A 14,364-nucleotide genomic window follows, 5' to 3' on the forward strand; every position below is an offset into this window, starting at 1 on the left:
GTCTATGGGCGAAAACTTGGAATAGCAATCCCTGAGGATTGCTAGAATTGCCTTCGGGTGGATTATGAAATAGCCTTCGAGCTGGATTATATGATGTATTCCAAAGACTGATAAATAAGATCAATTGTTGAAAAGGAACTTGTTTGACATTGTTTTTCTATGTCAGTGCTTAAGTTACATGAAGGAACCGGTGATTAATTGGCTAATTAAGGAAGCTGTTTTTGCTTGTCAAACTAAATGTGGTAGGTAATTAGATAACTAAAGCAACCTGAAGAAAGTGCGGTGGATGTGACCATGGATTCGTCCTACGGAAGGGTGGTCCCGGTTGGTCGGGAACTTTTCTCAAAAGGAATTGGCAGCAAGGTAACGATGACCTAGAATCTATAGAGCTAGAGTCCCGATTTGTACTGTTTTAGGGGAACGAAATGGGACTATGCCTTATGGGTAGAGAGGTCGAGCTTTGCATCCCTCTCGTTTCCCATTCTCCTTGAACCAAGTGCAATATGAATCCGCTTCGATCCTGATGTTTCTGCGTAAAGTAGTTCGTCTGGGGTTCGACGCTAGCTACTTTCTAAGAACTTGACCATTAGGGAAACCCTGATTCAGGTCGGTCCTAAGTGTGAACGGTCAGAATTCTTCCGCTTCATGGTAGACTCGGGAAGACCTAGACCGCAAACCCTATGACATTCCTCCATGGGAGTGTCGGGCGGTGCTTTCTGGACTCTCTTCCCGATGGGCTGTTAAGACGTGTCTTACCAGCGGACAGGTAAACACGTTACAGAAAGATCAAAATTGAGTAGATAAGGGCTTTGATAAGCTAAGAATAGGTGGGAGAGCTCATTTACTCATTTGAGGGTGAGAGAAGAGAGAGCTAGAGCTTGTAACATTTCCCCCCTCCTTCCCGTCGTATGACCTCCCGCCCTCTAAATGAGATTTTTAATTTTTTTTAAAAAAAGAATTAACCCCCCTAGTTATGCCGCCAATTGGCAGATGGTGTGAGGGGAGGGGGATGTCATGACATCAATAGGGGGAGGGTGCCACATGGCAAAGGAGGTAGCAGGGGGAGCTTTCGCATGCCTGGAAGGGGCAAGGGGGCTGCCGAGTGCCATGGAAGGAGGAGGGAGGGCCTCCATTACTAATTCCCCCCCCAAAGACCCTATAAAAAGGGGTTAAGCATGGGAGGGAGGACCCTTCATGCTGGAGAGAGAACAAAAAAAAACTAAGAGAGAGAGGAAGGAAGAGTAAGAGGAAAGAGGGAGATTAAGAGGAGAGAGAGAGAGAGAGGGGGAGAGAGAGAAGGAAATAGTTCTTTTTTCTTCCTGCCAGAAGAACTCTGAGCTTCTTGGAGCTTGCCATCTTCTTTCTCCCCCCTCTTGGAGAAGGTCCTCGCAGACAAGTCCCTTCCACAAGGAGCTGTCTCTCTCGTAATATGGGTGCGTAGCCACGAAGCAAAAGCCAAATCATACGATGCCTCCCAAATGAAGTAAGGTCCAATTGAACACAAATCTCACCTCAACCGATGGAGTTGTGGGTCAAGGAACTGCGCCACTTGGTAATCAGGTGCGTTCCATACACGCTACCCTGATAGGAGGTCTTAAGGACATAGGCCAACTTCATTGGGAAGGGAAAGCTATTCGGCGAAAGTCTATCATAACTAACCACCATTTAGTTTACATCATTTTATCATACTAGAAATCGTGCTTACTTGCACTTTGGTATGTTTTTGAATGAGTAAATTGCACAAAAGATTTTGCATTCATGCACGCAAAAAAGAAGAAGAAACAAGGACCTTATTGATTATGCTCGTAATACTTTAGATTATGCACTAACATTAGCATGTTTAAAAATGGGTTGCTAAAACACTTATGCATATTCGTCAATTAAGCAAAAATCATACTTTTTTTCTTTGCATCACAAAATTTGTGAAATTGGAAAGGTAGAAGTGACAGTTTGAATCAAGTACATGAAATTCTTGAATTGCTACAATGACGTTTAAGTATATCTAGGCCATTGCAATACTGAAGCAGGTATTAGGCCCCTATAAATGAAAAAATATATATACAAGTCTCTATTTGTGTTTTGCATAAGCACGTCGAAATAAATTCTGAAGGCAAAGGCCTACATTGCAGCATTGTCTTAGGAAAGATACACCTCTGAATTGTGTGGCATCATGATCAGTTTCAATTGCACTGCTAGGGATTCATCTTGAAGATAAGTGTAAACCGCACATATAAAATACTAATAATTGCTCAAGAGCCATTCAATAAAAATGAACCCTATATATGCAAGGATAGGGCTCAACTCAACTTGTTTAGGGTTTTGAAGAAATTAAGCCAATCTATTGTTACTTCATAGGGGGACGGAATGAAGAAATTCCCTATCCTTTCTCACCTGCACCTTTGTTTGTGCTTGTAAATTTAGGAACACTGCTTCAGCTAAAAAGAAAAAAAAAAGGAAAAGAGAGATTGTGTAGCCCCAAACTCATAAATGATCGTAGTGAATCAGGTTGAACTTTTGGAGCATGCGCCAAACCACCCCCAGCTTACTGCCAACTGTAGCCAAGGAGGTTTTAAATAGCTATGATGGAACATGGACCAAACCCACCATGAGAGGTCTCTCCACCGATTGGGTTGAATGTAGGAGGACGCTGGGATGCCGGGGGGCTCTGGCCATAAATTCCTTGCCTTCAGGTCCTACTGAAATGTTCAACATGACTCGGAATAGATTTTCGAGAGGCCCTTGTTACTAGTGCAAGGCGAAAACTTGGTGGAAATAAAAGTGCATCCTTAAGGATTGCGGATATTGTCCCTTTTGAACAAGATTTGTATCTCTGATAAATTTCTAATATTAGGTACTTCCAGGGATCCCGTTTGAATTTATTTTTGTGTCAGTGTCATAAGATTACCTGAACGAACCCTATCCTTTTAAAAGGCTAATTAAGAAAGCCATTTTTACATGTCACACCTAAAAGTGATAGGGCTAAGTAGACAACTAAAATATGCCAAGTGAGGGAAGCGGGAGGACAGAACCCCCGGCAGGTCTGTCCTACGGCAGGGTGGTCCCAGAGAACTGGGTGGCTTCTCACAAGGTTAGATATTACTGACAAACAATGCTTAGAAATCGTTAGGCTAGAACCCCGCTTCATGCCGTTTTAGGGGACCGGAATGGGGTTATGCCCTATAGGCAAACAGGTGGAGCACTGCATCCCTCTCGTTTCCCATTTTCTTTAAGCCAAGTGCGGCATGGGTCTATTTTGGCTTGAGTATCTCTGCGTAAAGTAGGATGTCCAGAACCCAATGCTAGAATGCTATTAGGAGACCTTGATCACTAGGAACTCAAGTTTCAGGTCAATCCTAGTGGGTTTGGTTGCAAACATTCCATTACGAGGCGGACTCAAAAACCCCTAGGTGACAAACCCCGTGACATTCCATGGGAATGCCGGGCGGCGTCGCTTAGACTCGTCTCTTGATGGACCACTATAAACATGCTTGGACAGCCAATAGGTGGGCACGTTACAACTGGTATTAGAGCTGACCTACGACCAAAACAATTAGGGAGACAAATCGAGAAGAGTGAGGTAATGTGTTTATTAGAAAATGTTTCCATTTTTACTCACTTGTGGATTGCTGCCGCTTCTAGACTTACGAGGCATGGAGTAGGTTCCTCGTATTTCATATCATGTTCAAGACAGCTATGAAGTCTTCAAGTTATCGCAGATGGTCCGACATGATGGGGAACTTGGATCGGCTCTACAACCCGTCACCGCTATATGTGGAAAGGCGTTGGACTTGGAGCCCAGGATACTGCTACATAGACGCCACTCGACTCACCTATCTTCATTGAAGAGGTTAAAGTGGTTGGAATACTTGAAGATTATCAAGTTATTCGTCTTCCATGAGGCTCGTGTGAACTCAACCCTACACATCGAATGCCGACAAGTCGATCAAAACCGCTACATCTATGAAGAGGAGGTTAAAATTTTACCAGTAGACAGAATTAAAGTAATGGGGCAAAATGAATGTCATGGCTATCAAAAACATGGATTTTCTGAACTTCGCATGACTTATCATTTCCTAAGAATCCATTCCCCTAATCCATACTACTATTCTGTCCCTATAGCTAATTCCAATAGGGAATTATTAACCTGGCCTTAATGTAACTCCTAAGAAGAAAAAAACCATCTCAGCCAAACCCTATCCATTTCCGAATAATTGTACTTGAGGCTTTCGTTTGAATATGGTTAAATAGTAATTTTATGTTCATTTGAATGGTTGCAGAGTTGTAATGGAAAAATACGTGCGCATTGATTTAAGTTGTATAAGGGTGTGTAAGTGCAAACCTAACACGGGAAAGTTTAAATTGGTAATCAGATATATCCCCAAGCGTAAATCTAGAACCTTGTTACCACACTGAACCCAGCAAAGGTACAAGAGAAGAAGTTTCTTCTCTAACAAAATAAACCACTAGAATTTGATGGAAAGGGGAAGGCTGTTGAAGTTGATGCTGAAATATGGATTGAATCCATGGAAGACTATTTTAGTGCAGTCGAAACAACACCTATGAACCAAGCCATGATTGCTAAGCTCAAGCTCACCGGCGAGGCTAGACTATGGTAGAAGCAATGGTATAAAGACCAAGCAACATTGAAAGCACAATAACTTGGGAAAAACTAAAGGGAGCAATGCAGGAAGGTATATGCCACCTGCATATAGAACTCAGAAGATGAATGAGTTCTTTAAATTGAGGCAATTGGGCCTGTCTCTGGAACCATACTACTCGAAATTTGTTTCCTTGCTAAAATACGCCCCGACAATGAGCATCCCCCAATAGGTCTCGAAGTTTTGTGATGGGTTGAATCCGCCAATAAACACTCGGTTGGAATCAATGCGTCCTTCGGATTTGCAAGATGCATTGATAAGAGAAGGACCTATTGCCCAAGAAGTCTAGCCAAAATCTAGAACTTGGGCTTTTAGAGACCAAAATTTGGGGATGTCGAGAGCTCAAATTAAAAGGGTGCAAGGACAGGGTCAAGGCCAATGGAAGAAGCCAAGAGCAAATGCCATCAATGACTTTGTCCCCACTCAAAGAAGTGATCAAAGCCTACGTTGTTTCCACTGCAATGAACCTGGGCACTTCAAAAGGGAATGTCCCAAGCTTGGCAGGGACTGCCGTCAAGGGAAATTTGGAGGCCGAGCCAGGGCTACCCGTGGCCACGGTCGTGCAGCATTGGGAAGGGCAAAAACTTCCAATATTGCCATTAAAGGATTAGATGAAGAACAAGATCCATGCATGGAAGCTGAGATCGAGAGGGCAACCGTTCATGCCACCCTCCATAAGAAGGGGCCGAACTGCCAATTCTCGATGATTCAAACACCATTGGACTACTAGGGCAAGGAATTCAAAACCTTGATTGACTGTGGAAGGAATCATTATTTCATCTCACCGACATGTGCAAGAAGGTCAGGGATAGCCACTGTAGCTACACCCACTTTGCTTATCGAACTAGCAAGTGGGCGAGAAATCACTTGCACTAGACAAAATGCTAAGGTGAAATTCCTACTCAGAAACGAGCCCACAACTGTTAGGTTCAGAGTAATGAATCTATGTTTCCATGAATGTCTACTCGGGATGGATTGGTTAATCCCCAATGATGCTCACATTCATTGTGGAAAGGGCCAAGTCTCCTTTCGGAATCCTAAGGCTGAGCTAGTTACAACACAAGGTGAAGCAGGTAAACCAAAGATCCAATTACCTAAGGCAACTTGAATAGTTCAAGGAATGAGGAAGGGATCACCTATCTACGTGATCAAGCTAAATAAACCTGATCAGGTAGAAGACACTAATGACGAACCATCATGGCTAAAGGAATATGTGGATGTGTTCTCGGAGGAATTGACTAAATTACCATTGCTTAGGGAAGTGGATCATGAGATTAAACTAATCCCAGGAGCTGCTCCAGTTGCGAAAAGGCCCTACAAGATGTCCATTCCTGAGGCCATTGAGTTAAAGGAACAACTCAAACAACTACTGGACCAAGGGTGCGTACGCCCTAGCAGTTCTCCTTGGGGAGCTCTAGCCTTGCTCAAAAAGAAGAAGTATGGTACACTTTGACTCTGCATTGATTATAGAGACCTGAACCAAGTAACCATAAAAAATAACTACCCCATTCCAAGGATAGATGAGTTACGTCTCGATCGATTGCAGGGAGAATTTTTTTTCTCCAAGATTGATTTAAGGTCAGGGTATTATCAGATTCGTGTCAAGGATGAGGATATTACAAAGACAGCATTCAACACCAGATATGGTCATTTTGAATTCATAGTAATGTCTTTTGGATTGACTAATGCCCCTGCCACCTTTAATAGGCTAATGCCAGACATTTCTAGACCACACCTTGATGATTTCATACGCATCTTCTTTGATGACACCTTTGTTTATTCCAAGAAGGAGGCGGATCATGAGTCCCAAGTTCGCACCATCCTTGAGACCGTGAGGACTCATAAGCTCTATGCTAAGAAGAAAAAGTGTGCCTTCTTAAAAAGGCAGATTGAATATCTCAGATTTATTGTGTCAAATGAAGGGATCTCTGTAGACCCTACCAAGGTTAAGGACGTTCAAGAGTGGTTTCCCCCGGCTACTATTAAAGAAGTGCGTAGCTTTCTTGGATTAATAGGTTGGTACAGGAAGGACTATGCTTTAATCACAGCACCCCTAAAAAATTTGCTGAAAAAACAAGTTGCCATAGTGTGGACGCCCTCTCAAGAAGAAAGTTTTGATCAACTCAAGCATAGCATGGTGACAACACCAATTCTGAAGCTCCCTGACTTAAACAAGGAATTTGAAGTTGTCACAGATGCTAGTACACTTGCATTGGGCTGTGTACTAATGCAAGAAGGTAATCTCATAGCTTATTCCTCGCAGAAGCTAAAAACCCATGAGAGGAATTATGCCACCCATGACCTGGAACTGCTAGTAGTAATCCACGCCCTCAAACTTTGGCAGCATTACTTGCTTGGTAACAAGTTTTCTTTGATCACAGACCATAAGAGCCTTAAATGAATCTTCACCTAGACCGACCTCAACATGAGGCAATGTCCTTGGATAGAAGTTCTCAAGGATTATGATTTTGAGATCAAGTATCGATCCGACCGGAAAGGAGAATGTGGTCGCTGACGCTCTAAGTCGCAAGGTGTTGCTCAACTCTCTTATCATGGAAGAATCCTAATTAGCCGAATCTTTGGCAACTATGGTGTCAATGCCCAACAACCCTATCCTTGAACTAGCCAAGGAAGAAGCTAGCCATGATCGGGGATATCTAGTGATGATAAAGGAAATTTTGGAAAAGGACCAAAACCCAAAACTTAAGGTCAAATATCAAGAATTCTCCATCAATGAGGGACTTGTCTATTTTAGGACAAGATTATGCATACCCTCCAGCAGGAAACTCAAACAGAGAATACTTTGCAAAGCACATGACTCCCCCTTTCCAGGCCATCTCGGATATGTCAAGACCCTCAACACGGTCAGAAAGAGCTACCATTGGGGAAGGCTTAAGGGAGACATGCTTAAATATATCAGGGAATGTTTGTTTTGCCAACGCATCAAGGTGGAACATGTCAAGATGCTTGGGAAGTTGCAACCTCTCGACATCCCCCAAATGAAGTGGGAATTTATCACCATGGATTTTGTTGTTGGGTTACCCTCAGTGCAAGGGAGCTACAACTCAATTATGGTTATAGTAGATATACTCACCAAGATTGCACACCTCACTCCAATCAAGATAATTATAAAGCTTTAGATATTTCCAGACTGTTCATCAAGGAGATATTCAGGCTCGATGGGTTGCCTAGAAGGATCGTTAGTGACCGCGACTCCCTCTTCACATCTCACTTCTGGAGAGGGATATTTGGGGCCATTGGGACTCAACTTTGTTTCAGCATAGCCTATCACCCTCAAACTGACGGCCAAACAGAGAGGGTCAATCAAGTCATTGAAGATATCCTTAGAGCTTATTGCTGTCGCGAACCCAAGAAATTGTTGGTAAATCAAACTCAAGAAGACTAAATGTAAAGGGGGATAGCATCAGTTCACATGGTGAACATAGTACTAGATGTGTGCTTAAGAGTGTGAGTGACCTAATCTATGATGTAAGGCATTATGCCCATGTGTGTGTAGGTTAGAATCTAGGAGAGAATTATGGAGAAATTAGAGGAGAGAATCATGGAGTCATCGATGATGTTTCTCTCTATATATTATGACTCTCTCTTTGAATAATTTAATTCATTTTTGCGTGCCTTCCATTGCTTCCGTTGTCTCATTTTTCAAGATGGTATCAGAGCCTGGGAGAAATCCATGACTGAAGCAGCAGGGAGACTTTGCTGAAGAGCAGAAACGAGTACAGCAATGGCAGATGAGCCTGCATCAGGCCATGCGAGTATCAACCTCACTTTCTTCTTCTGCAACTGGCGACGTGAGAGAACGGCAGCCGGAACTCCATCCACCAAGCTGCCGGAAGGATAATACGATATCTTGCCTCGGAAATGCGCGCTCGGGACTGCCGCAAGCACCAGCACGTCCTCAGCCTCGATCAAATCGAGCAGCACCTTCGTCCAGGCATAGGCTCACTCTGCAGGAACGGAGTACTGCATACTCGCTAACACGACAGAATCGTCATCTTTCAAGGCATATAGGTAGCAAGCTCTGACGAAGAGAGGTAAGGCATCAGGCAAGAAGGCTGTCTCACGAAGCGCAAAGGCAGGGTTGCAATTCCCAGTGCCCCGGTGTATCTTGCGACGGTGCTGGAGGATCTAGCAGCTCAGGTTCTGGAGCTCGTCAGTAATGCCTCCCACGACAACAAGAAGACACGCATCGTGCCCCGCCACATCCAGCTCACCGTCTTCAACGACGAGGAGCTCAGCAAATTGCTAGGCCATGTTACCATCACCAATGGCGGCGTGTTGCCCAACATCCATTCCGTCTTACTCCCTTGCTGTTGTGTTTTAGCAACCAACCCATAGGTGTTTCAGCATACGAAACCCCTTGAAGATCAAAACTGTAAGTTCCAGAGTTGCAGATATGGCCGACTTCCTCCACACTCCCTACTAGTGTGGTTTAGGAGAGGACCCTCTCTTCAGGCATCATTGTATTTGAAAAGTATTTAATTACTATTTTTTTTGTCAAGATGCCTTTGAAAGATAATGACTTAAGCTTCAAGTTCTCTGGAACTTCATTTCATACATGGCAAACTAGGATCAAGTTGGTCCTCATGAAGAAAAGTTTATGGAATATTGCAAATGGAAAGGAGAAGAAGCCTCGAGGTCCTACTCAAGCCACTGCATGGGAAGTTCGCGACGACAAAGCACAAGCCATAATCAAGCTAGAGTTGGATGATACCTACATCCATCATGTGGATGAATGCAACAATGCCAAGGACACCTGGGATGTTCTGAATACTCTCTTTGGATCCAAGTCAAAGAGTTCCAAGTTTGGACTTCTAGTTGAGTTTTTTCGTCTTGAAATGAAGCCTCAAACCTCACTTGCTTCTCATTTGAATTACATGAAAAGTCTCCTAACTCAACTTGCCGGTATTGATTTACGCATTGATGAAGATATCTCAATTGGTGTATTACTTAAATCCCTTCCTAGTCCTGAATATGACAATGTTGTAACAACCCTCACCAATATGCCGGATCCACGGCTAGTGGAAATAGAAGCTTCTTTGCTTGAGGAGGAGAAGAAAAATAAATTCAAGCAAGAATCTCCACCTGCTACTACAAGATCATCTACAAGAGAGGAAGTACTTTACCACAGGGGATTTTCTGGCAAAGGGAAATACAAGTACAATGACACCATCATTTGTGATTTTTGCCACAAGCCAGGCCACAAAGAAAGGGACTGTTTTTCGAGGAAGAAAGCACAAAGAGCCTATCTCATGAGCATCACCGACAAAGAAGAGCATGATGAAGAAGAAGACCAAGAGCATCAAGAGGAAGAACACAAGAATCTCAGCATGGAAGTGAAGAAGAAGGGGGCCTCTAAAACTCCTTCAACTTCGTTTGATGACCGTTTATTTTGAATAAAGATGTAACCCCGGCACATTAACCTTGTCTTGATATTGTATACCAATTCCAAAGGTAAACTCATTATAAGTCATGGCTAAACCTCTGACCCAAGTCACCTACACCTTCCACACCACTGAGAAACCACGTCCCTGCGTTGGTCATGGATGACCAAGTCACGTCATGCCTAAACTATTGTACATCTTGAGTTTGAGAGGGGGTGTTGGTAAATCAAACTCAAGAAGACTAAATGTAAAGGGGGATAGCATCAGTTCACATGGTGAACATAGTACTAGATGTGTGCTTAAGAGTGTGAGTGACCTAATCTATGATGTAAGGCATTATGCCCATGTGTGTGTAGGTTAGAATCTAGGAGAGAATTATGGAGAAATTAGAGGAGAGAATCATGGAGTCATCGATGATGTTTCTCTCTATATATTATGACTCTCTCTTTGAATAATTTAATTCATTTTTGCGTGCCTTCCATTGCTTCCGTTGTCTCATTTTTCAAGAGAAATGGATTCAATATCTACCATTAGTAGAGTTCGCCTATAATGCTTCCTAGCAACAAAGCATCCAAATGACACCTTTTCAAGCATTGTATGGGCATGATTGCCGTTCCCCATTGAACTTTTCAGATCCTACTTTAAGAGTAGAAGCTTCTAAAGAAATGCTCGAGGAAATGGATGAGCAGGTTAAGACCATCAGACAAGACATTAGGGCCGCCAAGGATAGACAGAAAGCCTATGCAGATCTAAATAGACAAGAGCGACTCTTCAATGAGGGAGACATGGTTTATATTCGTGTACGGCCCAAGAGGAGTTCCCTGTCATTGTCGATAAACACCAGAGGCTGTCACACAAAAAAGGCTAAGTGTGGGTACCAAAAAACATGGCTAGCATCCAGGGGCTATTACAAGGCCTCACTAAGCATGTAGAGGCTATTATGCATAGGCTTACATGAGGTGTTTTACAAGGCATATGTCAGGAGCATTAATGGCAAGTACATTCAATGCAAAGTTCTAGTGAAAAGTAGAGACTAGGACTAACAAGTCCTTGTGATTTTCTTCATTAGATATGTCATGGTAGGCATAGTAGATCTTCTTTTCTTTGTTTTCTTCTTTGATGTAGTCCATTTTGCTTTCTTTGATGCTCTTTTTGTCTTCATGGTCTTCTTTTTCTTGGCCTTTTTCTTCATTATGGTCTTCATTGACTTTGCTTGCATTAATCTTCATGTTCATGTCCCCCTCAAGCAAAGGTATCATCATCTTTGAGGCATCAGAAATGTCTTCAAAATATTGCACTTTCTCCAAGGTAACAAGTAGTTCTACAAATGGAAATATTGATAGCATTTGGATATAGGCAACTCCTTGTCTTCCTACAAGTAGATCACAAAAATCTTCTATGTATTGTAGATAAGAAACGCGAGTCATGTTACTCTTCATGAAGTGTATCCACATAGATATCTTCTTGTTTGTCATTGACATCAGCATCAAGTAAGTGAGATCAGACCAGCAATGAGTTGATTCTTGAATATGTCAAAGGACAAAAGACAGTAGTGTGAAGGCACACTGTAGTATCAAGAGATACTAGCGTTGAAGATGATGATTCTTGATGTTGACCTTTTGCTTGATGAAGGTCTTTAAATCTTCCAAGGTCTCACCTCCTCTCACTGATTTGATGAGAAATTAGTTGATTTGAGTGGTGGTAGCTTGGTCTAAGTGGCATGAATGAAAGAATGAAGTAAACTTGAAGGTTCGATGCTTGTGGCTACTAAAGACACTTCCCCTCCTTGATGATTTGAGTGGTGAATCTTTCTTGAAACTTCAGAAAATTAATGGATTAGAGTGGCCTTAGCTAGGTAGGAGAGAGAGAATAATGATGAGGTAATCTGGAAGCTTAAATTTGAAAAGATATGGTTTCCCATCTTAGGATTTACAACAAGTGACTGGTTTTTAGCTCTATGTGAGCTGTAGGCTAAATCATTTTCAAATTTTTCTTTTTATAAAAATGAAGCTTAAGGCAATGGCCTTTCAAATCCCTATCAAGTCAAGCCAAATTGCTATGTGCAGGGGAACCAGGGACATTATGAACTAACACAGGTGCAAACATGACAGAATTCGACGATTTTAAGAATGTCGTGTCTACTTTACATCAATGTTATGCTTGAAGTGCTAGAGATGAGTGCCCTATGTTATGAAATGCTCGCCCAAAAGAAAGGAAGTAAAGATATGCCTTGGTTTAAGAGAATGAGGGGCTCCAAGATGGGGTTGGTCCTATTCTGGCTATGGCAAACATGTAGAGAGTGTGATTCAAGTGAGGAGATGAAGTTAGATACTTAACCTGAGCTTGGACTAAGCTGGAGAAGGACTGAGAGTGAGAAGAGACCAGAGAAGCAGTGCCATGCTCAGTTGACCTCTGATACCATGTTGAAAATGTGTGGATCTAGAGCATGGCTATGGTGGATGGAACACAAAGAGAATTTTCATGATGACATGGATTGAAGAGACCAACTATTACTCAAGTGAATTAGGTTCCAAGATGGAAGCTTGGACTCATAAACAAAATCTTGAGTATGACACTGACTATGACTGAAAGGACAAAGTACAGTTGTATTCCATCATTAAATGATAAGAAGGTACATCACTTTATAGCCTCATGATGCTTCCCTTTTTCTCCACTATGTTTATGGGATTCAAGCATCCTTTCTAGCAGATTGCCTGTGTCTTGCCCTATTTCTCCATACAAAGAGGTTGTCACATGGGTGTGATTGCATATTTCTCAATATACTCAAAGAGAGAAGGTCAAGGATCACAAGTTGAGATAGCATAACCACTAGAAACTTAGAGAGGGCCACAATTGCTAGTGAGGGATCGAGCCAGAGTACCCAAGAGAAAGGAAAGAATGTTGATCAGAGCCAAGAATTGGTGGACATGAAGCTAGAGTTGGCTAAGCTTCAAGAGATGATGAGGAGGCTTGCAAGACCTCACGTGCAATGTGTGCATTGTGGAGGAAACCACCTTCCAATGGAGTGCATGGATCCTAGATCCAGACCCTATGTCAATTGAAGTAGGATTCAATGCATTACTGATTGTTGAGGTGGTTGCTATACCCACAACCATACAATAAGTCTTACTATCTAGGGAATAGACCACCACCTTAGGGAAGGGTCCACTACAAGGGAATGGAGATATAGTGATGGTGATTTGTGACTCAAAATAGCGGCATCCTATTTACGTCGCTATTTGCATCACAAATAACATTACTATTAGCATCGCTAAAAAAATTAGCGATACAAATAGTGATGCTTAGTGATGGTAACTATAATTCTAATAATGACACTAACTACGATGCTAATAGTGTTGCAAATAGCAATGCCGATCAGAGAGCACAACATTTGTTGCTGCACACATTTCCAAGAGAGAGCAAAAGAGAGATCCAGAGAGTTTGTCACCTTGAGAGGGAGAGGGAGAGAAAGAGGAAAAGAGAGAGAAGGAGAGCTTCTCATCATTGTCGCTGCCACCACCACCGTCATATGCAAAGAAGAGGGAGAAGTGCGCAAGGGAGAGAGAAGGGACATTGTGAAGAGGAGGTGGAAAATAATTCATTCTCAAGCCTTTGTGGTAGGTACATTGCCTCTTCTTGCTTTGTTTTTGTGTTTTATTCCTTTCTTTTTTTTGTTTTTCTTTGTAATGAGATACATTGAAATAGAGAGAGGAAGAGACAAAAGGAGAGAGAGAGAGAGAGAAGAAGAAAGGAAGAGGAAGAGAGAATGAAAGAGAGAAAAAAAGAAAAGGTAACAAAGAGAGAGAGAAAGAGAGAGGGGAAGAAAGAAATGAGATATGAAGGGAGGGAGAGAGAAGAATGAGTGAGAGAAATAATGGGGGGAGAGAAACAAAAAGAGAGGCAACAAAGAAAGAAAAAGAGATAAAGAAAGAAAGAAAGAGAGGGGGAGAGAGAGAGAAACGGAGAGTGAAGGAAGAGGTGGAAGAAAAGGGTGAGAGGTAAGGAGAGGAAGGAGAGTGAAAAGAAAAGAGACGGAGGGAGGGGGAGAAAAAGGGACAGAGTTAGAGAGAAAAAGAGAGATAGAGAGAACAATAAATAGAGAGTGAGAGAGAGGGAGAGAGAAAAGCCAAAACCACAAGATAATTAGAGAGAATGGAATGATAGTAAAATAAAGGGAGACACAAAGAGAGGTGGGGAGAGAGGGTCTTTTAATATCCTTGTTTTATAAGTTTTTAATTTTCCATCTTTGATTTTGATTGTAATAAGATGCATTGAGTGAGAGTGGAGAGGAAAAGAGAGAA

The sequence above is a fragment of the Lygodium microphyllum genome, chromosome 11, assembly GCF_053477565.2.
Source record: "Lygodium microphyllum isolate KBCC chromosome 11, Lygodium_microphyllum_v1.1.10, whole genome shotgun sequence".
Taxonomy (NCBI): domain Eukaryota; kingdom Viridiplantae; phylum Streptophyta; class Polypodiopsida; order Schizaeales; family Lygodiaceae; genus Lygodium; species Lygodium microphyllum.